This window comes from Meleagris gallopavo, chromosome 7 (assembly GCF_905368555.1).
Source record: "Meleagris gallopavo chromosome 7, MGAL_WU_HG_1.1, whole genome shotgun sequence".
In the NCBI taxonomy this organism is placed as follows: Eukaryota; Metazoa; Chordata; class Aves; order Galliformes; family Phasianidae; genus Meleagris; species Meleagris gallopavo.
The window spans coordinates 31405984-31432040 of record NC_139410.1 but is presented as its reverse complement, the minus strand read 5'-3'; the positions used below and the strand labels follow the sequence as shown (position 1 = coordinate 31432040).

General features: G+C 37.4%; 1 long non-coding RNA gene across 1 annotated transcript; it reads left to right on the top strand.

The window, feature by feature from the left end:
• Positions 1-1006: 1006 nt before the first annotated feature.
• Positions 1007-25831, top strand: LOC109368645 (uncharacterized). Its single transcript, XR_014884524.1, has 3 exons — positions 1007-1176; positions 23667-23757; positions 25774-25831. It is a non-coding gene; the product is annotated as an uncharacterized LOC109368645 (long non-coding RNA).
• The last annotated feature ends 226 nt before the right edge of the window (positions 25832-26057 follow it).

Genomic DNA, 26057 nt, shown 5'->3' with positions numbered 1-26057 from the left:
ATTTTAGACCATGAATTTTCCTTTAATGTTGGTTTTGAAAAGAACACTAAAGTGGGTCAATACAGTGTTAATCTTTTGCCAGTAAAGCTCTTAGTTTCCGTATAGAATTGAAGCCACTCTTCTTATCTTTCCTGGAATTTATCAGACAAAAAGGGGCAATTACGATTAGCACAATTCAGGTTTAATACAAAGCACAATATCTAATATGGGAGCTCGAAAAGAAAGATAAAATCTTGTGCATGTACCTACAAGCAATATAGAAAAACTAAAACATATTGGAGCTGCTCCAAAAGTAATGCCTCCTATTTTATGATGTTGATACAGTGATGTCAAAGGAGGATATTGGTGGGATGGCTGTAGTGGTTGAACCTTATTACTAGTATTTATGACATTTTGTTGCTCTGTGACAAATGGCAGCAGTGGGGCAGTCTGACAGAATGGCTTCTGACATGGAAGTGCATATGGAAAAAGGTGTGGGATTCAATTCCTCCATGCAGAAAACTACTGACATACATTGATGCTTTCTGAACATTTTTGGAAACCAACCAATGGATGTGAGCACAGTGAAGCAGAGAGTGGTGCATTTCAACAGTGGTGACAGCGACATGAAACACAAGCCATATTCCAGATGGCCATGCAAAATTTTGTAAGCATGACATGAAGGCTCCTGTGGTGAGAAAGAACACTAACGTTGGTGAGTATATTGAAAAATACTGTTTTGATCTGAGAATTCACTCTATCGAGTAGTGTTACTGTGCTCTTTGTACCTGTTGAAATTTTCATGGAAATAAAAAGAAGACATTACTTTTGGAGCAATCCACATACATCCTGAAAAGATAAAATAACAGCCACTAAGCATCATTTCTAGTTCATTTTAATTATGCATATTGGCAGTGTGAATTTATGTTTTTGAAGCTATTTAGGCTCTATTTGTCATTAAAAGCCTAACTGTGGCTTTATCTTATTTTCAAATTAATGCACGAATCCAAAGGGAATCCACCTCTCTTTTAGAAGAAAGAACTGTCTACAGCTTGTTCAGAGAACACAGTGTCTGGACAAGAGGAATGCAGAGGACTCTGGGCAGGACATTGCTCTAGGCAGTCCCATTGCTGAAGAAAAACTCCAAACAGGCTTTCTTCAGGATTCAGGCATAGAGTAAAGCAATATCTGGACAAGGTAAAGATTTCTTAATATATTATAAATATATATATATATATTTATTACTATTATTGTTATTATTTTTATTGTTATTATTTTTGAGGGAAGGAGGAAGGGAAGACACAGAAGTCATTCCAGAAGCATTATGAATGTGTTATTTCTGCTCTCGATGGGGACAGGAATTCTGGGTATTTCTGAACATATGGGCCTTGATCTTCGTAACAGAAAGCTGGACAAAGGGAAATATTATTTTTTTTCCTGATGAGTCTCTCCTGAAATGTTTCACATGTTTAAAGATACATTGAGAATGGAAGCTGGCTTTGCTGTTGATGTAATTATATGAGAAGGAAAGTAATCAGCTGTTTTCATGCAATCTGATAATGAACTACAAGCTGTGTAAAATCTGCTTGCATAGTAGTAAGAAAGATGTACAATAAGCATTTGCAGTGATTAATTATCTGAGTAGGTTTGTATCCAATTTAGAAGCAAAGACTGACACAGTCAGAATATTCAGTCTGTCTGGAGACCAAACAGAAGTGTGAATGAAAGAAAATCATTAAGTGCAATATTTTCCACAATGCTCTTGAATTTAGTTTAGAATATTAAACTTTGGTAATAATCAGTAGTATGTACATGATTCCCATTATTGTTAATGGTGAACATGTGCTTAACATCCTGAGTGCTATACCAAAACTTTTCTGAAATAGCTTTTAAAGATGTCCAAAATGCTGTAGAGCTTAGAGTAAAACAGATTGCTAATGCCAACTAATGTGTGCAATAAAATCCATGGCAATGGCACACTGATTAGGATGTGTTTTTCAGAATCTTATCTTTACAGAATATTTAATCTTGAAAACCCAGTTGGGTTTTATATGTACACTGCATGGGGCACATCTTGCTCTCAGATATAATCAAATAAATCTATAGTACCTTCATACAAGTCAAACTTCTACAGCCATAAAACCAGTAAGAGAAGAATATACTTTGGTCATGTCTCAGAACAGTATTACGTTGATGCGTTCTTGACGTGCAAATGTGCATGCAATCAAAGCTTAAAATGAATTATTTTGTGATACATGCTCAGTTCTATGGGCAATTTTTTTTAAATCAAGTGCATACTTGTCAAGGAAAGCAAAATTAAGAAATGGCAGATCTCAGCATGAATATTTTGAAACATGGGGGAAGAAATTCAAAGTCTTTGCAAGACTAACTGACACCAACTATTGGCATCTTGCATCGCCTCCTTGTGTTAATTTGCCTGGCTTTCCAAAATTGTTTTTTAAAGCTTCTGATGCCTTAAGCTTTTGAAATATAAAGAAAATTGCTACTGCTGATGTCACTCTCCAATCCTTTTTTGCACTCTGTGAACCACCAGGCCGCTCCCCTGGTCAGTCTACTCCTCCCATCCATACCTTTGTGATTTGAGCCTCAGTCATTGACCAGCTCTTTGAAAAGTGATAACCATGGCCAGCAGGCACCTGACAGTATTACAGCCATTACTCTGTATCACTGAAAGCAAAACCACACAGAAATTATTTATTAGGCTTTACTAAAAATAGCAAGCTGCAGAAAGAATTTAGGATAAAAGAGGAATTATAACCAGAGTGGCTTTCATAATGGAGCATTTGATACTTGGAAGCATGGGTGAAAAATCTCTCTACTGTTCCTATTTATTTGCAAAGAACCCTACTATTTCAGTGTTGTTTCTCGTGATCAATACCAGTTTAAAGACCTGCAGAGTAAATCCAGATGACTAGGGCTCAAAGTCTTGTTAAATTGCTGGCATTTTTTTTCCTGAAACTGGCTCTTCCTTGGCTCGCAAACCAGGAGCAGTGGTAGAAAGAGGAGTGATATATGCAGGGAGTGTCTGGGGCTCTGTTCACTATTGAACGGGAGAAGAATGAGAGGAAAGCACAAAGAGAGGAAATTGGCTGTGCATGGGTGTAATTAATATGTGGCACAAAGAGGTAATTAAATGAAGAATGGTTTATCAAAGGAATAAATGTGTAGTATATATCTTCACGGAATAAACAGGCTGGGGATTTGTACGAAGTTCACATCCCTGTGGACGTATCCTTGGTACTGCTATGTAGATATAAAAGTAGGGTGAAATAACAGAAACTAGAAGGGTGTATTGTGACTGCTTGTCGCTGTGGATCCTTTCTTTTTTAAAAATGGATACCATTATGGAATAGCCTGTGTGTTCACCACAGGTGATACTACTAAAAAGTTACCCACAGTAGATGAGATGATTAAGCAAATAAGTGACCAAGGTATAAATCATGAGCTTGTTCTAAGTGCTACGATGGCACTAGCTAAAGAAACAGGGTTCATTTATGTGCAAGTGGAAAGAAATGGTTTAGAGCAAAGACAAAGCACTTCAAGATGCTTAACAAATATTCATTATCATTGCAGGTGAGATGCTATGGAAATGTAAATACAAGCAGAAAACATTCAGCTCAAGCATTTGCAAGCAAACACGATACACACACACCAGGCACACAAAGCAAAACATTTACTAAAAGTGCAGAGACTTTATAACTCAGCTGAGTTCTAGCATATTAACATTTAAAGTAAAGATATTTATTTTAGTTGGAGTGCTGAGTATTCTAATAATGCTGATTATTCCAGTACTTATGCAACACTTCTGTGAATGTATCTTATCATGAATGGTTTATTAAACTGGTTCAAATGGTCAACAGGCATTTCAAATGCATTTACTTGAACTTTAATGTTGCATGTTACATTAGAAATGGCTGGCTAAACATATTTAAGACATTTAGCAGTGTGAAGTGCTACCCAAAAATTCAAGCAAATGTGTTTTTAATAGTGGTTGATGTGTTATGACTATCCTGTGCCATAAATGTTATGTGTATTATTTCTGAGATATTTACACATTACTAGATTCCATCTGTAGTACTTCTCTGCTTATTAAATTATATAAACAAACATTAAAATGTACCATAAGAGTCAAGCGTAAAGTTCCCTCTCAGATTTGCACAGCAGGTACCTGTTTGGATATCCCACCACCATTAAGCATTCAGGACTCTCATGGCAGGAAACATAATCAAAATTACAGTTCAAATGAGCAATTGAAGTGTTGGCATGTTTATCTGAATTTTATTGATATGGAAATCTGAAATGGCAACCCTACCTATTTACGGACAACCTTAGTGAAATCAGATAAGATAAAACTTAACATGTTAAGGCCAGCTCATGAGGACTGTAAAACAGCATATGCTGGAGTGTTTCCTTACAGCTAGACTTCTTTATAAGTGATATGGGAACCATATCTATAATGAGAAATATGATATGTTTAAGTTGAGTTTGCCCAACTATTCCCATAAGCAACTTCTAATTTTCAGTTGCTTCTAACTTTCTCTGCACTTACATTTGCTTCTGATTGCATAATTTAAACCACATTGTTTTGCATTTCATCTCTGGCTATAGTTACAAGAAATTTTGGCAGCAGATCTGTCCTGCATCAAAGAGGTTATTTTTGCTAACTTCATAAGAAAAATTTTCCAAAGGGGAAAATCTTTGCAGTCTTAGGCTCACTCCTGCTCAGCAGAGATCAACGTTGCTGGTGCCAGCAGCAGATAGAGGGTAAGCAAGAGGGTCTTGCTCAGATAATGAAGGGTGAGGACTGAGATGAATGGAAGGAAGGAAATGAAGTAGAGAGACCAAGTGAGGTCATAGGAAATGGAAGGGTTCTGGGATGAAAGTAGTTATAAGAAAACTGATGACAATATTAGGAGCCATAAAGAAGAAAGAATAGGAGTGATGATGCTGGTAAAGAGGAGACCTGGATCAATGAAAGGGCGCCGTGAGAGCAGAGATGGGGCAGGAGATAGGAAAAATAGCAGAGAGAAGAAACAGCTAGAGAAATGGAATTAAAAGCAAGGAGTGAGATGCACATATGAACAAATAACAGTCAAGCACTGGTGCACTCAGCTCACCTGTGGTTGGTGAATAGACCTGATGCTTGGTGCACTGTGAGTAAGGACCTTTGTGGAAAAGTGTGGTCTTGTGCCTATGTGTAGTATACAGCTATGAAGTGTGTCATAAAGCAAGTGCACAAAAAGGACACTGCAGTTCATAACTTCTTCATTGTCTGGCACTCACCATAAGCACACTCTTGAGGCACAGAAACAAGCACGTTTACGGAGGTCGATCGTAAGATGTCCCTCTTAGATGTGTCCCAGTGGCTCTATACCTATGCTCTTATTTGTCTGTGATGAAAAAGATGAATCCGGATAATTCAATTCTGGAATGGATAACTGTCAGAGAAAGGTCTCTGGATCTGCTCGGCAGAAAGGTCTGCAAGGAACACTAAGAGGATGCAGTTTGTGGGGAATGAGATTGGGATAGAAGAAAGGACCCACCAGGAATTGCCCTTGGGGCAGTTAGAGCTGCTTCCCATCTGCTTGCATGGAGATGGAGGGGGGCTGTGACAGGTGTGTTTGGCAGCTCCTCATTCTTTTCCTGGCAGGGATTGCAAGATTCTGAAATCACCTGAATCACCATGCAGCATGTCATATGGTGAGGTGGGGAGGTTTTGTGACTACAGTTGGGAGTGTCCACAGTTCTCTGTTTGCACAAATGATAAAACACATCTCATTATCTGGACAGAGCATAATCATTTCCATGACTTTACTTAATATAAAAGATCTTACTGCATTTTGCACAGTCTGAATGTCCTTAAATAAAACTTTTATCTCAAAAGCCTGCGATATTTCCAACCTGGGAAGAGATTCACTGAAAAATGAATATTAGATCATTTCAGTACTGTCCCCAGATCTGCTTAGCTCTAAATTATAAAATTTGTGAATTAGCTACTGTCTGTTTTCAGAGTTTTCCATTACAAGGGGTCAGGCACCAGAGGAAATAGTTTTCTAAATCAGAAAGGAATATTAAATGACACCACCGATAAGTATGAACAGTGGTGCAGAAGATTTATTGAGTAATGTGTTAGGTTGATAAATGATAACATTTATTTGCAATTTGAGGATGTGACCCAAATGACACTCATTAGCTCAGCTTGTGTAGAACCGATTAGTTTTGTAAATTTATTATTTGTCTGGTGCTATTGGAAGAAGAGTCTGTTTAATTGATTGGAAATCTGTTTCATTTCAGCAAATATTACGTATTCTGTTCTTAATTGTATTCTGTAGTTTCCTCCTGAATGTCAGGGAGATTACAGTCTATTATTTGAGTGGGGGAGTGCTCAGCACCTTGCTAACAGGCTGCACCAAATGCATTAATCCATACATAGAGAGGTGGATTTCAATTACCTACTGGGCTCCTTTGGAATACAAGTGGCTCACAAAATCATAGAGTAATGGAGATTAGCAAGAATCTTTGGAGGACATCTGGACCAAAACCAGGTTGGATATTAGGAAAATTTTCCTCTTAGAAAGAATGGTAATGCATTGGCACAGCGTGCCCAGGGAGGTGGGGAAGTATCACCGTCCCTGGAGAGGATCAAGAACCATGGAGGTGTGGCACTGAGAGACGTGAGCAATATTGTTGGTAGGTGGGCAGATGGACTTGATGATCCTAGATTCCTTTACCAAGCTTAATGATTCTGTGTAACACCAGCTAAAGAATAGCTGTCTGGAGCATGACCATGTTCAAATGGCTGATTCTGTTAGTAAAGCTCAAATGACATGTGTTCAGTTTCCCCAGTAAGGTACCTGGATTTAAGAGCATAATTCCAGAATACATATTGTTTTGTTTGCTTAGGTGTTTTGTTTTGTTTTCTTTGCCAATGCCTATCATCACTGTGAGATAATGCCTGTCTCTCTTAAATACAGGATCCTATAAATACAGGATCCACTGTATTTAAGTCTAGGGATTTGGAGAACCTGATAGTAAACTGTTGTTTTTGGGGTTTTGAGGAAAAAGTCCAGTGAATATTAAACTATTACAGTTTTCTCCCCCCCGCAGAAAATACTCCAGAATCTGGAATAGAAAATGGTGCCTTTCTTTTAGGAGGGTTTGAAAAATCCTAAACAAAGTTAGAGGGTTTCTGCGAGTTTGAGCTGTGCAATATTCTGAACTAGGAAAGAGCTTCAACAGTTTTCAGAAATACTGACATGTTGAAATTGGGAAAAAGTTCGTCTTCACAGATACTAATATAAAACTCTTCAGAAAGAGTCCCCTTGCAACATTTTCTAAACACATTTAGGTGTTTTCCAATGGCTGGAGATGAGTTTTGTTTTGACACTTTGTTATCCCTTAGTGAAGTGTAAACATTAGAAGATGAAAACTGAAATGAAACATGAGAAAAATAAAATCTTTGAGTAGACCCACAATAACTCCATCAGCCTCACAGCCCTCATGAAACAGAGAGCAAGAGTTGGCTCCTCATCCTCACCTGACAGCAACCTTCAAAACATTAAAGAATCTAGGCAGACAGGCATTCAGAATTCCTGCTTCCTGCAAACAAACGTTTGTGTAGAGAAAGCCTGCAAACACAGATGGCACAAGACTACATATTCTGTGGCTTCTGAGAACAACTTTGCCTTTTCACATCCAGCCAAACCTTAAAAAACTTCTGAAAGCTCAGGAACATCCAACTATTTCCTTATATTTGATTTCCCTTGACTCTTCCTGTGATTCTGAACTAGGACTAAGCCATTTCAACCAAAAGGTAGCATTGCAAAGTTGTATGGGTCTCATAAAAAGACAATACAAAAAATCACTTTCCTTCCTAAAAAAAAAAAGCAAAAAACCTTTTTTTCCCCTCGTTTTTTTTTTTTCCTGCAAAATACTGAGATTTAGATAATTTTTTCCTTGGGAAAGCTGGGGTCTGGTTTTGGAGTCCTGGGACAAACTCTCATGTCCTTGCACTGTCAATGAGCCATCTTCCAGAAAGGAGAATTGGATGGAAAAATGTAGTCATGGACCATTGCTGAGAGAAGGCTTTTAGTCTTGTTTGTTTGATTCATACCTACATGAAGAAATTAAGGTATACTCATCAGAAAAGTGACTTTTCCTCGTACAACCCTGTTAACTGTCCTGGGTATTATTTTGTTGATAACTTCAGTGTGGACATTTTTCAACCTGAACAGAATTTGCAGTTGGAAAGTATTTCCTGACAAGATTTGCTCAGCTAGTATTTCCTACCAAAATAGACTCAGCTTTGATAAATTATTCTACACTGATGGCAATTCATTTTGCTAGATGTGCCTGGTACTGATGTAGCCTCCTTGTTTGTATGTGAAATCAGGGCTCAAGACTTGGTGACAGCAGCCAGTTCTGCCACAAGGCAGGACAGCTCCTGCTGTGTTAACGAGAGACCCTGTGCATGCACAGGGCACATACATTCTTCTAAACTATAACAAATACACATGGAGCCTGCTCTTTCACTTCAATATGTAAAACTGCTTTGTAATTTTCTGTTGCCTTTGTTTTCTTCAGAATGGGTTTCAGATCCATCTTATGAGGAAATATTCACATTTTCCAGTCTCTTTGTATTCTGACATTACTCTCAGAGCCATTTTATATCTTCTTTTATTTCCTTCAATAATCACACCACGCTTCATGCAGTTATGAGCAAATGAATGGAACTCATGGATAAACCTATGCTACTGCAAATGCTGCAAAAGGCAGCTGCAATGGAGCCCCGAGGGCTTCCCATGCACATTCATACAAATCCTGGCAGCAGGGTTTGTACCAAAGTTGTGATCAAGTAAAGGGTGTGAAGTGGTATTGTCAAAACACACATCACCTCAGGAGATGTAACCAGAGCTGCCATAGCCAGGGTGGGCTGCTTAAGTTGCGTTGTCATGGCTGTGACTCCTGTAACAGATGTGATAAGGTTTTAAGACTATCTCTGCCCTAGCTATTTTCTAGCATGGGAGATGTATATTGAACATACAGTGTAAGATGACAAGTACTTGGTGCTCTACTAATTAATATAGATATATATTTTATCCACATTTAAACTTTCTTATACAGAGATTTGTCTTCTATTTTATGCAAGTACATTGATTACTGCTGTGGGGTAGAAAATGCTGTGTGGCTTTAAATGAAAACATAAACTTTCTCATAACTACAGAACTGTTACTTGCATCTCCATAACGGCATTATCCTTTTTGTTGTTCACACATTATCATTTGCAGTAAAAAATAAATATGCATGGTAAAACTGTTAATGAATAGCATTTGGATGCAGTTCTAGGAGTAGATCTTAGGCATGAGTGGTGGATGTGAGAAAGTGAAGCTCTGCTAGTACAATCAGCAAATCAAGCCAAAGGTGGCATTGTTTTTCCTGATAACTATCACCTTTGGCTAGTTCCACTCTACCAGCATTCAAACATTTTCCCATGGTGCTTTATGTATTAGCTGTTCTTTTTCTGCTCAGAACTTTTTCTCCTTTTTATACAAACACAAAAGAAGGACATACAGCAGCCAAGCAGAGCAGCTGCAGCTCATATACGAAATTATAGCTAGGAACAAACATTCTGAAGTGCTACACAGTGTTGTGCTAGCCTTTCAGCAGATGAAAGCAATACAGGCATTACCCACTGTCTTACTTGCACTTATGTGACCTTGTCCACAGTGCTGCTGCCTGGCCTCAGTTCTGAGCTCTGGCTCCAGCAGGCTTTTATGTGTCTGACAATCCCATTGCATATATCCCCAAATCAACATGAAAATCTTATTTATACAACTGCGCTAAGTGACTCCGAGATTATATTTTCCTTGCTTGTATGTAGAATAAATTATTACTTTTCCTTAGCATAAAGTACATCAGCACTGTGAGGCAGTGCTGAAAAATAATGCAGCTTTTCCTCTGAGTTCTCTATTTATGTGTTGCACATAACTCAGGGATATAGAAATTAACATTGCTAAACGCCAAGAGGAAGGATGTAGTCCTTTCACTACTAGCCCTCAGATTAGACCAGGAAAACCAGTTGTTATTATTTGCTGCTATATCTCAGTCTGTGGTTTAGTGTCCCATGGTTTCCTCTCACTAATAAGTCTATAACACAAAAATACTTTTCTAAGAGAAAAGGCCTGCAGGTGCTAGGCCACAACTTGGTAAGTTTTGCAGAGGATTTACTCAATTTCCCACCAAGGCCCTGTGGGCTGCACAGTTTATAGTAAGGGAGTAAGAATGCTTTGAAGACGCATCCTTCCTTCTACCTGGTGTGCTTGCTGATGTTGGGATTCCAAGGTACTAGTGGAAACACCATTCAGGCCCATGTATATCCAGCACAAACAACTAACATGAGGAATTAGCATCCACCCATCCAAGATCTCTCAAATGGCAGCTTCTGTAGCACTCTGTGGTGCCATGGAAGCAGGCTTCTCTGCTCACGAAGGTGTAAGGACGGTATCTTAGTTACTGATACACCACATCTTTAAATTGTCTACTATCTGAAAAGCATGAAGATTGAAATACCACCCTCAGCTTTGATACTTCAGACAGGTTTCAGAACAGTGCATGAAAGGTATGGGGTTAGATTTATGCTATAGAGTGGTTGCATGAGAAAAAGTCTTAGAAAAGTGTAGCATATTTAGTCTGAAAGAAGAAGCGGACTGGCTGATGATCTCATTATAGTCTCTAAATATATAAAAAGATTATAGAAGAATCTGATCATGACCTACCTGGCTGGACTCTGAAAATTAAGGGAAGATATATTGCCCATGATGGACAATGAAATCTGCACAGAAATGAAACAGGGAAAGCCTTAATGATGTCTTTTGAGTGAATCGGAGCACAGAGTCTTGAAATAGAAAATGCATATATAATAGTTTAACTAATAATCAAAGGTGAGGTATGGAGACTAGAGGTGAGCACAGTATTCTTAATAATGCTTCTGAAACAGTAGCATTGTGAAAATTATTATGACGGCAATCGTTTTGTAGAAGCTGTGCTCCAGTCTGTTGTCTGAAGTAGTGGAGGAGGATGGTTTCAAATATGCCATCCATAGAAAGTAGGAAAAGACTGGAGTGTTAGGGAGAAGCCATTGCCTGAGCTGACTACTCAGCTCAGAGCTTTGTGTACTGGGCCCATGCCCAGCCCAGGTGAAGGATATCTGTTATGCATGTAGAGTATATATGTATAGTTTAAGATATCTTAAAACTTTTTCCAAATGCATCTAGCATAAAAATGTAAAAGAGGCTGCCAACAGATCTTCTAGTAAATGAACAAACAGGCAATATTTTTAGCTAGTGAGTCAAAATATGTAACCATAAATATAACACCCACACTGGGGAGGAATTACCCAGGACAGCCACACAACCTCAAAATCAGGAAATTAAGATCAATGAGGGAACTCACTCATGCAGGGCTTTTTATTTAGGACAAAAAACACAAAGAGTAAGTTATCAAGTAAGGTCATAAGAGGCAAAAGCATAAATGAATTTAAGAGACAGCTCGACATTTTTATGGAGAGAAGGGATTGAAACATTCAGAGCCAGTGACAAATCAGGGAGATGGGGCTGAGATAAAATTAACAAGGACAGGCTTGCTTGTGGCCAGAGGCATTTTACTGTCCAGCAATACCTTATGTCCTCTGTCGTTACATCCTAATCTGACACTGACATCTGAAATCATTTACATCTCTTAGTATATTAAAGAGGAAAAAGGGCTTTCAGAGCTTTTTTCCAAAGAAGAGAAAAATAATGGCGCTTTTTCATTTCAACACATGCAGAAAGTTGTAGTGGATGCTCTTTCAGATCAAGGAGAGCAATCAGAGATTCCCATGCCATTGATCTACTTTGGTGCTGAATTTGCTCGTCCTGCTATTGCAACATCTCTACTTGCTGATGCAGTGCTGTGTGCTGATGAGGCAGCGAAATGGCTGTGGTAGACTTTGACAAAGTCCCAGACCCTCAGCAGCCAGGCACTGCATTCAAAGGTGTCTGAAGACATATTTTTTGTCGCGACTGTATGAGGGCATGACACAAAAATCTGACCAAGGGAAGAGCAGCTCATGCTGTGAATTTTATCCAGAATTGAAAGAGATCTGTGAACTGGAGAAGTGAGCTGTGTGACAGTAAGGAAACTGTGTCTGTCCCACACTATTTAGGAGCTCATAAAATGAAGATTGAAGGAAATGGGCCTTGACATTTTGGAGAATGTAGATTTACATTTGTTCTGGCTTAAAAGCACAGAGGGCAAGCAGAAGCCATGGACAAGAATATTCGAGGTAACAGAGTAACTCCATGGACTGACAAGGACTAAAAGCTATGACTGGAAGGACATATGGCAGAAGGACTTTTCTGGGTATTAGAGAAATCTCAGGTAATGCAGGAGCTCTTCTGAGAGCCCACCAGTCACCTTGGGACCGCAGATCTGCCGGAGGCCCTGAAAGTTGTCCAAGTCCAGAGAGATCACCATCAGATACATCATCAAAAAATCATAGAGGTCTTGTGTGGCTGCACTTTGTGGTAATTGCATATCAGTATTCCTAGTGTCTTCTCTCCCTTTCTTCTTTGCAATGTAGAGAATGGGATGGAAAATATGTCCAGCTCTTCTGGGTGACCAGGAGGAGAGGAGCACAAGAGTCCTAAATTCACTTAGGGCGCAAAAGGCATTCTGGAGGCACATCAGGGTAGTATGCTTTGCAGTGTGCATGTTTTGAAGAAAATACCTTGGACACAAAATCCTTTAATATTTCCATCATGCTGAAAACACAGTGATGCTCCCTTGTTGGCAGAATATCTTTCCTTCCTGCTAACAGCTTTATCTTATTTAGATATGCTGAATTTGACACCAAAAAGCCTGGCATTTTTTGTCTTTTTAATAGGTGGATCTCTACAAATATACAGTCTTTATGCTCCTCTGTAGAGAAGGTTAGCAGATTTTTACGGTGTCTTATTTAAAAGAGAGCACATTCCTTTTTGTGTAGGGTTTGCTGTAACTGATTGCTTAATCTAAACCTTGCTAATGAAGGCTAAACATAAATAATGCTAATCTGGAAGAAAAGAAAAAAAAGCCTGATATGATTAGGCTTCTGTTGAACACAACAGCAAGACTAGTATGTATTTTCCTTTCTCTTTAGCTACTTGCACCGTAATCTGAATATCAAGATCTTAAATCCATCAGGAGCCCAGCAGGCAGCCCACCTTTATGAACAACTTTACCCTTAGAATAGAATGAAAATGGCTATTACGAGCCATCAGGGGATGGGCAGCCCTGCAGGCTCAGTGTGTTTAGCTAATATAGAGCAGGAGGAGGTGGAAGTTCTTGAATTTGTTTTTGTTTTAAATGGCCCCTCTGCTTCCCAAGGAGCTTTATTGATGGGCTCTGAAAGAAAGCTGAGGTCAACTCTTTGTGTTGATGAGTTAGTGGAGAAATATTTATCTGAGGACTTATGAAAACTACTTAGCTGTAATAATAATGTCAAATTGCTGTTAAATGTGCTTCAGGAACTGCCATTAACAACATAGCTGTACAACCTAATTCTATTTGTTTAAATAAAGATCTCCTGAGCTCACATTATTCTAGTATATATTTAAAAAGCTTGCCTGCTGAAAACAGAAAACTGGAGACAGAGAGCAGATTTTGGATGATATCCAGACTTTGTTGTATCCATTCTGTACTGTGAGCATGTGGAGACGGTGATCTCAATAGGGCTTTATGGACTCTGTAAATAGTAATACTATGGGATTCCTTTTTGCCACTCTGATGCAGCTGCAAGAAGAAATCACCTGCTCCATCTCATAATGGGAGTCCTGGCAGAAAAGATTGATGATGGCGCAGGGGAAACTGCCCATTTTCCTCTTCTTATTTGGCTGTGTAGGGAATTGCTCTGCAGTGAAGACAGGAAGCTTACAAAGTTGTTGCCTAAGGACAGGATGGGAAGCTACTAGTGCAAAAGATGCTTAAAACCAAACCCAGTAAGAATAACATAAAATAAAGAATATATTAAATAAAATGAAAAACAGTGGTAGATTTCATTTACAAACATCCTACTTCATTTATAAAGCAGACAAAGATCCAAAACTATTCTGAGAGCAGACATCTCCAAAAAAGATGGAAATGGAAGAAAAAGAGAAAAGTGCCTTACATGCCAGTCCCACTACAGCACAGGTCTCTCACTTGGGATTTTGTAGCCTTGCCATCATCCACTTGAGTCTCAATTGAAATCATCTAATGAAGAGGGTTATCTATGTGCTTTCTTTGAAGAACTGATGAATGCTCACTTATAAACAGGATTGTGTGCTAACGGTGGAATGGTGCTTTCAGAAGAGTCATTTTGTATTTTTTATGAGTAGGCTGAGGTTAGACTATCAGCCTTGTGATGGGGTTGAAAGACCTCCTCAGCCAGGAGTGAGATGAAATTTATGTCTCCATCTGAGATGTTCTGGGTGAGGACACCATAATCCCTCCTTCTATCTTCAGTCCACTGTTCAGAACATAAGATTCATTAAACCAGGAAAACTGAAAGTGCTGCTCTTCAGAAAGCAGTATCAGCTATAAAAGAATCATTGCAAAAGGGATGTGGAATGGAAACACTGCTTTTTTTGATATCAGGGATATATTTTTGCGTAACGCCTTCTAACAGAGATTACAATGGTTTGAATCCCAGAGAGAATAATTTCTTTTTAAATTTGATTATATCACCTGAGAGAAAAAAGAAAAAGATAATTTAAAAATAATATTAAGAATTAGCAGACATTACAAAGGTTAATTGACAATATAGGAAACTATTCAAACTGACCTGACACATCAATTATACATTAATATCTTTCCTGTCTTAAAACATCTGTTTCCATTTATTTTATTTTTTTTTTCAATAGATCTTATGAAGTTAGCTTTTATTTCACTGTTCTTGCAGTCTGGATCATATCTGTTTTGCATTTGAAGTTTGTTTCTTGGATGAATTTGAAGAACTCAGATGTGCAATTAACACTAGTATTGATGGCTAATTTTAAAGACACAACACAAAAGTGCAGTTCATAAGAGTGGAAAAAATAACAGGTCAAAAGTGTCTTAAGCACCTGCTTCAGGCCAGCATTGCCTGGAGTGCTCCTTTGTGCACTCAAAAAGCCCTGCAAGAAGCACTTTAGACCAATATATGCAAAAAGCACTTTTATAAAACCACTGAGAGGAGAAGATAAAAATGGCAAATACCATAGCTATTATCTGGAATAATATGTTTGAAATGGAGAGATGGAAACTCAGAGGATCTAGAAGGAAATGTCAGGATTCAAATGAAATGCTTAGCTGAGAAGATGTTTCTTTTCAATCTGGAAATTATATCAGCCAGTTACCTCTCCCTTCTGTGAACAAAACAAAACTGAAATTCTTAGGAGATGTTCAAAAAACAAAAAACAAACAAAAAAAAACTCTGCAATTTTCAGATTATTACTTTGAGTAAAATACTTTAGCTATCTCATATTCAATTTCTTTACCTAGTTTCTGAATTCCTTCACTCTGTATTGCAGGTGACTGACAGATCCTGGTCCCCCACTGGGACAGGACTGACCTATGTGGACATTTCTCTGAGCAAGGAAGGAGACATTTCCTAAAAAACTGTGTTCAAGATCTGCTTTCATTTGAACCTGTCCTGAAGTCAAAGAAGTTAATGTGGCTTCATCTGAGCAGAATTTTGTCTAAAATCTTCATTACATGCCAATTCCAAAAGGATAATTCATAGTTAAGGCCTCTGAACACATTTAAAATAATCCTCTTTTGCTTCATATAATGAATAGAATAGATGGAATTGCTTTCCCAGACTTTCTGAGGAAACTGAAGCAATGCTTTAAAGTTTTAACAGCTTTTATTTCTCTCTTCAAATCTTAACCCAGTATCAAATATTAAAGTCCCAATATATTTAAGGAAAGCAGAAGTTGCTGTTATAATTAATTTCCTATCTGAGGGGAAAAAAAAAAAAAAAAAGTATTGCTAACCACTTTTGGAAAGAAAAGTAATCCTTTAAAAGAAAACCAGAGCAAATGTGTACACGTGTACAAAAATCTCTCTTTTTTCCCTTAAGCCTCAGCTACGTTTGTTGTACTTTAACAAAAAGACGTTATTCGATTTGAGGATGCCATGCCACATTGAGAACATAAAAGAACAAAATGCATTGAAAACATAAAACTTCCAGATTCCACAATCTACATACACTCTATTGAGTATATCCCTGCGTTGGGAAACAGGCTGAGAAGTAAAAATATTTCCTGATCACACAGAAATTTCTACCAGATCTCCACCTTGGTAAATAAGTATCTAATTTCAGCCCAAGTAAGTGCAGACTGTGAAGTTTAATGCAAGTAAGAGGCTGGGAAGTATATAAAGCAGTAGAGAAAGCTGGCATCAAAATATCTAATCAGCTATTTGCTTTTCTTTCAAATACACCAGCTCAGTTGCAGGCTTGTACTGATCACCTGGAAAAGCATGCAATAATTTCATGAAATCATACTGGAAGAGGAAAAGGACGATTTCACTGGTGGGCAAGAGAAACATTTGTAAAGAAATATTTTCCCATTTTTTGCCATCAGAAGGGCTACCATTTCAAGTGTTCGCCTCCTTAGGGATCTCCCTTGATAAATGGATACCACGTTTGACAAATGGCTCGTCTCTATGCTCCAGGAAGGAGTGAAACAGGATGAGCTCAGTGTATCTGTTCAGGGTCCTGGGAGCGATGCGCTCCTTTATGAAGTTTGGGCTGGAGATATCCCTCACGTGTTGTCAACATCAAGCCCAAGGGTTGAGATGGGCTGATGGCTGATGACTCAATTTCTGCAACCACACACCCTCACTTTCCTCATCTAGCAAGGATATGTTGCAGGATGAAGAGTCTTTGAATTAGAAATCATTGTTTGTTTGTTTTGAAGGATAGAATTTTGGAATAAATAACAAATTCCAAAGAACAGAGCCATCCCTTATGTATGCAGTATATGAAGAGCTTCAAAATTATTATTATGTTCCAGTTTGCTTAGACATTCAAAAAGTCAATGGAGACATCTGGTGCTTTTGCAGCTAGATGAGCACACAAAAATACAGTAACAATTGGAAAAAAAAGGAGAATACCCAACAATTAGGCCACAGCTGGAAGCAAAATGATGTCTGACATAACCATGACATACCATGTCACCTGTTTTGATCTACCCTTCTTTATGCTGTAACCTTTTTTCTTCCTCTCTTTTTCAACTTTATCAAAGATTCATTTAAAATACTAATGTTCTTCACTCTATTATTTGAAGTTAAAAGAAACATATGGTGCTTTGCAACAAAAGATAATTAGATTTCTTGTCTGCCTTCAGTATTATAGTTTTTAATGCACTTTAATGGAGTTTACAAATAGAATAGGCAAAATTAATGATAGAAAAGTTAAGAGGTTTGAAATGAGAATTTCTGAATTTCTGGGTTTGTTTCCTGTCTTATGGTCTATCTACTGCAGCATCCTGTGCTCCTTTAGGCATTGCTCACTTCTGCTTCAGAAGAATGATAAATTTGCTGGTGCTGGAAAGAACAAATCAGAACAGTATCTTCCTCCTAAGCACTGCAGATAACTGCAGCATAGGGCCTAGAGCACAATGACTTGTAGCCCTTTCATTCTATCCCTGTTCAGTGTTACAGTCAGCATTCACTTCATCCACAGCAGAGATGAATCATCACCTTGAATCCTTCTAAGGTTGTCCTAAGCATAATGTTTGAAATGATTCCAGCAAATTACATATGCATGGTGCAAAAATGAGTCCATTTTATTTTATATTTTTCCTTCTCAAAGTAATGCTGACAATGTGACTGAGTAATAATTTATAGCAAGATCATAAGAACTGTAAATAATCTGATCTATTGGCATATTTCCCACTAATAATGTGTAGAGATTTTGATACATTTTTTTCGACTCATAGGAGGACGTGAGTGAGAATGGTTTGATGCAAGATGTGAAAGGACTGCTTGTGCATCTGCTGTGCTCACCTCAGTCTGTGCTTAGAATGGAAAGGAAACCTGCATGTTAGAAGAAAGTAAAATTCTCTACAAACTTACTAAAACTAAATCATGGTGATATTTTTACATATGACATATATTTTTGAAAAGAAAAATTAAAAAAAAAAAAAAGAAGAAGAGGAAAAAGAAAAAAGAAAGGAAAAGTAACTGGAAATCTTGTTTTTTGGCTTTCAGTAAAGCATCTGATGTGATACACTGTAGAGAATTCAGGTGTTGATGAAGTCATCAGCTTGACATATGAAAATGCAACATATAGTATTCAGTAGGATTCTGCCTGTAAGCCACTCTGTAGGGCATTAGAAAAACAGCAACTGCAGCCTTTTTTTCCAGTGAAGGTGATAAAATATTTAGGCTACTGAATGCATCTCTGAAGTGGATTGCTGCCTGCATTACCTGTTGTCTATCTTCAGATAAGACAAATCTAGACTGGAATAGATACAGAGAAGGGGTAAAAGATTAGTAGATGAGAAGAGCTTGTTTACAGTGACTCATGTCTTTTAAAACATTGAATGGGAGGAGGTATAATTACACCTGATAATTCATTTTCTGAAGTGATTAGTGACATAACCTTTTCAAATCCAAACTCAAAAATACGTGGATCATAGTATCAAGGTTTGTGTTCAAGAGGAGCAGCTTTCATTTGCAACTGAAGTGACAGTGAGTGCATCACAAGTTTTGTTATAGGAATCAAATATACTTTAGTCCTCTCTAAAGGAAGGCAAAATATAGCCTTGCATATATAATGTTTTCCTTAAATTCAGCGTGACCTCTGCCTAAATTGATTTAATCATTAAAATAATATTGTATCATTTCTCTTACTTGTTTACTGATTTCATTTTGTGAAGAATTTTGCATTACTTTTGCATCATTTTTGCATCAGCGTGTTATCAACAACTGTTTTATAAATTTGTAAGATAAAACTTTAGATCACTGGTCTTCTTGGCTAAGAGGACATGGATAAAGTTGTTTTGTTGTTTTTTTTTTAATTTACGTGATATTTTAAAATATGAAAAATGCATTGGCTATAAAATTTTATATGTCTTCATGTTTTTGTGCAGATTCTCAGCTGATACATTTACATTGCATTTGACTCTGGGTAATTTGATGTCATTATTCTCTTACACAGTAATATGAAAAGTACATATAAGGCTTTTTTACTAAGGTTTACAAAAATTCTTTCTACCAAGTATGTGATTTTTAGTCATTAATGAATTCCAAGGTTTACTTATGAGGTGTTGTAGGCAAAACTACAGGATTTCATACCTTGCTTGGAGAACAATGAATAACTTCAAGTCTGTTTGTAACCCATCTTAGTCTACATTTAAGATGGAAAAGATTAAAATGGAAAACAGGATTATTACAGAAAGTCTTTAGAAATGGATAAAATAAGGGGAAAAAATTGATCAATTAATCAAGTAATAATAGCATTGAATTTAAGCTTTAAACTAGTACAAGCACCAACAGAATAAGTCATTGCATTCAGTGGATCCTGAACTATGCATAAGAGAGAAGCTCTGCAGATGACCACAGGGATATATATGTATTCCAATAATATAATTGTCTTATACAATAAGTTATATTGTTCTTAATACTTCCACAAATATTTGCATGGAATAATTTGACTGCTAATTACTAATGATTCCCCAGGGTTTATGTCGTTCCGAGGCACTGATCCTCCAGAAGGAGGGGGACAAGAACACAAGTAAAGAGGCTGCAGAATGAAACATCAAATTTCCCCTTTGAAAACAAAGAAGAAATCAGGAGTTGGCAAGAAAAAAATAAAAACAACCAAACAACTCAGTGCTTAAAATGGCATTTGTGGAGACCTGGTGACAAGGATCTTTTAAAACTTGATTGAGAGAAAAAAAAAAAAGGAAAAGAAACATATCCACCTCTTGCCAGCACAACAGCAAGGAGGCCAGTTTTGTTTAAGCTGAGGATTGGGCATGTTTGTCTTCAAACCTTTTGAAATAGGTGACAGATATTGTGCCAGAAGAAATTTACTGACACAATTATTGTTTCTTCAAGTCAGTGTTTGACCTAGACCTAGGGCTAAGGGTGTTCACTCTCCTAACATAATCTCTAGACTTTTTTCCCCAAAGGTGAGGAAGTTTGCAGCAAGAAAAAGAATCGAACTGCACAGACACACTGAAAGTTTACAAGTTGGTGGCAATCCAGGGCTAAAAATATTTGAAACCCTGTTCTATCATGTGTGCATATCTACTTCAGAGTCAGAGCCTGTTTGCACAGCCAAAGCTTGTGTCCTAGCAGTCTGCTCTAGACCAGTTCTTCCTTCTGCTTTAGCTCCTTTCCCCTGAGAGGCTGCATATAAATATACTGTGACTGTCAAAACAGATCAAGGTCTTTGACAACAATTAACATTAAGAAAAGAGTTATTGAGGAGGTTTTTTTTTTTTAATTTAAATGTGGAAGAAAAAAAAGTAGATCCACAGAAGAACAGAAATTGAGTTCAAGCTATGACCAAATTGAAAATACATCTTTCCTCCAAACAAGCTCATTATGAGAGTTCTTCAAGTTCTTTTCAAATGATTTCTTTTCAAATGTGCTTGCACAAAGAAGATTCTAAATACATTTATGCATTTTTGCAATATTGATGTCTTCTTTCTTAATATCTGTTCCTCATCTTTGTTAATTATTCTTCCCTCATATACTTATTAAACTTCTGACCTCATTTCATCCACTCATCTAGGAAAAATGTAGTTAGAAATGTATATGGGAATCCTCTAAAATTAAGTAACAACTCTGACTGCTACGTATTCTCTAGGGAAAAAGGACAGTACACTTCTTGACGCATTTTCCACTCAAATGAGTAATGCTAAATCTTCTCCTTGTATGTCCTGCATGATTTCACGTTGCATTAATAATTCCAGATACATATCAGTGATGTTAGTTTACTTTTCTTGTTAAATATTTGAAGATGCCCTGGTTCTCCTCTGTCCTGGTACCATTACTCTCTTCTCCATCTTTTCTTCTCCTTTAGTGCCTCCCTCTCCTCTCTTGTATACGGAGAATGATAGAATAAAGTATCTGCCTAGCAGATATTTTTTATGCTGAAAATAAAAATTCACCATAGACCTTTCTGATGTCAAAGATGGACTGCAGTATATTTTACTGTAATTGGTTTTGGCTTCTGTAAAGAAACTTTCTTCCTGTAACAGAAATAGTGGCTTCAGTTCAGTTAGGTCAAAATATTATTCCATTTCCCCATGTTTGCTTGTTTCTTTCCACCAATGCTTTTACAATAATCGAGAGTATTGCAACACTTCAGAGTATTACAATACAGACAAATAACTGAAGTGGGTGCAGATTATCCATACCTCTCTAGATACTCTGAATTGTGCTGGAAGAGCCAGACCTTTAGACAGAGACACATTTGCATGACTCAGCCTTTTGATAAGTCCTCCATCACTAGATACTTGAAAGAATAAAGATTGCCATCTGACTCACTCATTTATGTTTATCTGAACAAGTGAAATGAAAGTGTACAGTGCTTTTGCACTCAGAAAAGATTTCATTCTCACTGACCTCAGTGTCAGGGATGGTTATGGAGCAGATCATCATGAGTGCAATCATACAGTAAGTGTGAGACAGCCAGGGGATCAGGCCCAGCCAGAATGGTTCATGAAAGGCAGATGCTACCTGACCAACCTCATGTCCTTCTATGACCAGCTGACTTGCATGGTGCACGAGGGAGATGCTGTTGACGTAGTCTACCTAGACTTCAGCACAGCCTTTGACACTGTCTCCCACAGTATTCTCTTAGAGAAGCTGCAGCCTGTGGCTTAGACAAGTGTAATATTTGTTGTGTTAAAAAAAGAAAAAAGAAAAAATAATAATAATAAATAGGCTTGATGGCTGGGCCCAAAGCATGTGGTGAATGGAGTTAAATCCAGCTGGTGGCTGATCACGAGTGCTGCTCCCTAGAGGTCAGCATTGGAGAGAGTCCTCTTTAATATCATTATTGATGATCTGGATCAGGGATTGAGTGCACCCTCAGTAAGTTTGCAGATGACACCAATTTGGGAGGAAGTGTCTATCTGTCTGAGAGAAGGAAGGCCCTACAAAGGGATCTGAGTAGGCTGTATAGCTGGGCTGAGGTCAGTGGGATGAGGTTCAACAAGACCAAGTGCAGGGTCCTGCACTTCAGTCATAACAAACCCAGACAACACTACAGGTCTGGGGCAAAGTGGCTGGAAAGCTGCATGGAGTAAAAGGATCTGAGGATGTTAGCTGACAGCCAGCTGAACATGAGCCAGTAGTGTGTCCAGCTGGCCAAAGAAGTTTCTTTTAAGGTAGTCAGGAAAATTAGAGTGCATAATGTCCAAACGAGTAAATAAAGCTTGGTGAGGAGCATATGACTGAAAGATTTTCTGTCAAGATGAAATGAAAAAAAGCCTATATAGAATAGACCAACACCTCCATGCAGCAGCTGAGGTCATTGATAAGCAGTGGAGAAGAATATAATAGGAAACACAAAGATATCTATAATTCTATATAATCATTTATAGGATTATCCCTTGCTGCAAGGGATATATGGCAACAAGGATTCCTAATCACTTTTAAAACTCTTCTTGACTTATCTGAAGTGGTTAGTCATAACAATGAGCTGGTTTATTGTTCATTTTCCAAAAACTGCCCTTGTTGAGAACCTTGACATTGCTCCAAGTGCAATACTGGACTCTGTTGTATTGTAGATTATTCAAAAGCATGGCTAATGTTTTGTGAGTATAGGAAGAAAATAAGTGAAACTTTTTGAAAATGTGAATGTCAAGGGCAGCCAGCTGATTTTGCAGTGGGAAGATTTGAATAGCAAAATCCTGTTCGTCCCAGAAGAGCAATTATGATTTATTGATATAAGCATTTAAGAGAAGCTTAGTCATAAATCCTAGCTGCAGTCAATGACAGTGAGCCTAGATTTAAAGCCTGACTTCTTGGTTGTCAGGGTGAATAATCTGAGGGCCTGAGTTCATGGCAGCAACCTTAGGTGGACAGTCGTGATGTACTGGCTGGCGACCCTTGAGGTAGAGCTGAGTTTCCATCTAAACTCAGAGCTAGTTAAATCAAGTTGCTCTCTGAAAATGTGTGAGTGATTGAGAACTGAACTTTTGTATTCCAAAATGCAACAATGGTGAGTATTTGACGGGTTCAAACTACAGATTGGCAAACACAAGAGCTATAGTTCAGGGAAACTTTCAGAGAATACAGTAAAATTGGAGATGCAATCTTTCAGCATCTTATGCTTGTAAGATCTGCCAGTTTCAGAGGTAGAGCAAAAAGATGCAGAGAAGATATTTGTGAGTGATGGATAGAACAGGGCCTTTTTCTTCTTCGTTAAAATGTCTGATGTTGAACATGAAACAAAAGAGAGGATTCAGATTACAATGAAACAGATTGTGTCTGTGCCAAAGTAGGATCAAAGGAAGCAGTATATTCGCTTGGAAAGCTTTAGGTCTGGCAGTTGAATAAAGAGGATATTTTTCAAATAATTTCTTTGGAAAAAAAATGCAGAATTTGAGCATTATCTTATATGTGACTCAAGAATGTAGGTCTTTTACTTCTTATTCTAGATGAAATCCTGTTACATGGCTGCCTTTTGAAGGATTTAATTGCTCCAAGGATTCATGCTTACACAGTATTCTCCACCTCCTAGAAACCACCGTAAGTCCTACTTTAATAATGCTATTCTTTGATGAGAATATTTCACGACCTGTGTAAAGTGGGTTAGGACTTTCCTCATTCCCTTGTCATCACATATGAATTCTGGCCAATATAAATGTCCTGTCTTATTGGCAGGGACCAAATAAAAATCAGACGTACTGAGAGGATTGCAAATGAAGGACTTTTATAGCTAAGTAAGTAATAGTTTATTCTTCCAAAAACCAGAATATTTTGGAGAAAAACATGGAGATCAAGACAACAATTCTTGGCTGCTATTGCTTATATTATGTCTGTTTTGTGGGTAAACAATAGCTCCAAAGCTGTTTTTCAAATAAGGAGATAAGTGTCTTCTTCTGCCCTGGTGAATGGTTAAAAACATAGAGCCAGAAATGTGCTTATAATTCCCATGAAAAGTAGGATGAAGGTGGTTTCTGAGGGCTCACAGAGGTCATAATAAGAAAGCAGTGCAAAAAAAAAAAAAAAAAAAAAAAAAAAGAGGTTTCAGTTTTTAAGGTCGTAGTTCTCAGTGTGCTGTGTGCTACATATTTCACAAAGTGCTTGCTTTAATTCCAGCAAAGGTTTTTTTTATTATTATTATTATTTTGCTATAGACTTCACTGGAGCTAATATCACATTGCAAAAGTTAGTGGAAAACAGAAAACTGGAATTTCCTATGCATTTCTCACACTAGTACTAAATACCTTTTTAGGTAAAAATATGTATTTTGTTTTGTTTTCTTAGGCTTGTTCTAAGTATTTCTTCAAATTTATTACTTCTCAGTTCTTCTTTGGTTAACAAGTAATTCCACTTGCAGATCAGCCTGAAACACATTAAATAAATTAGAGGATCCAATTTGCTAAATTACCATTTTGAAAACGTTCCATACTTCTACAACTAGAAAATAAAGTTTGGATCCACTATTTATTTTATTTTGTAGTGCAAAGCTAATTTGTTATTTACTGGAAATTTATTTTCTTTTGAGCAGATACAGAGAGTTTCCCAACCATGCCCTTTTCGTTTTACACTGTCATTGAAATAAAGATTCAGTTATTACCATTTCCATATTCTGAATATAATTATCCATTAAGCAAATGAAGAATAAATAGAATTGGAGAGACAGAGTGTATTTTTTTTCTGGAAATCAAACTCTACCAGAAAGGTCCTTTCATTCTCTTTTATTTTTTTTTCCTCATGAATAAAAAATGTATTTGTAGTTTCACAGAAGTAACTGCATGATGAAGAGAAACACATTTTGATGTTGTTATTTTGGTATTGTCATGGTGCCAAATGACAGAGCTTTTATAATATTCGTGAGTCAGTGACTGTACAGAACAGTAGTTCCTGTTGATTAATTGTATTAGACAACAATATGAGCAGAGGTGAGAAAGCTGCTGCCAAGAAAAAACAAGACTGCAGTGAGAAATACACAACTAATAAATATCTAAGTATGCACCGATACACATAAAACCATGTAGATGCCAATATATTTAATGGCAATGATGTCAATTTCAGTGAGAAGTAAGATAGCACGCCTTCATGTTGACAGTTTGAGTAGGTGAGAAAATCAAGATATTATGCTGGCTTGCAGACATTGAAATCAAAATCTTTGTCAGAAAAAATAACATAGAAATCACTAATGTAAATATAAATTGTGCATAGATTTAAACCTTCAAAAGAAACAGCCTTCAAATCTAGAATAAAGTACATAGTAATGGCTTTCTGCCAGTATAATTGTTTAGTCTTTCAATAGGCAGGTCTAAAATCTTGAGGTCAGGTTCACAGCAGAGCGGGCCTGTGATTTCGGTGTTGCAAATAGGGAAATGAAGTGGTTTACTATAGTGCATTACCCATATGCTTAAAGCTTTTTTAATATCTCAGGCCAAATTCTGTCTTGAGAAATATGTGCGCTAAATCCTGGTGTTTTTTGTTTGTTTGTTTGTTTGTTTAGTTTGAACATTTATTTTAAAGTTATCTTACCTATAATGTCATTTCCTCTTTTGTTTATTTTACTTACAGAAACACTTACCATTACCCACATATAATCACAGTTGACTTAGCAATGATGGTTCAGAGAATCTGTTTAAGGAGAATTTATCAGTTCTGGGTAAGGCTCTGAAATTGTTCCTTAATTGGATGCTTTAATACACACCAAACCAAATACAATCTGCCATTGGCATCTTTTTCTCTAGCAGTAATGGAAATCACTTAAAGCTTGCTGGCCATTCAGGCAGATGGACCACCAACAGACCCAAAACACAGCCACTGTTTTGGTGCAAAAATCACAGTGCAACACTTAACTC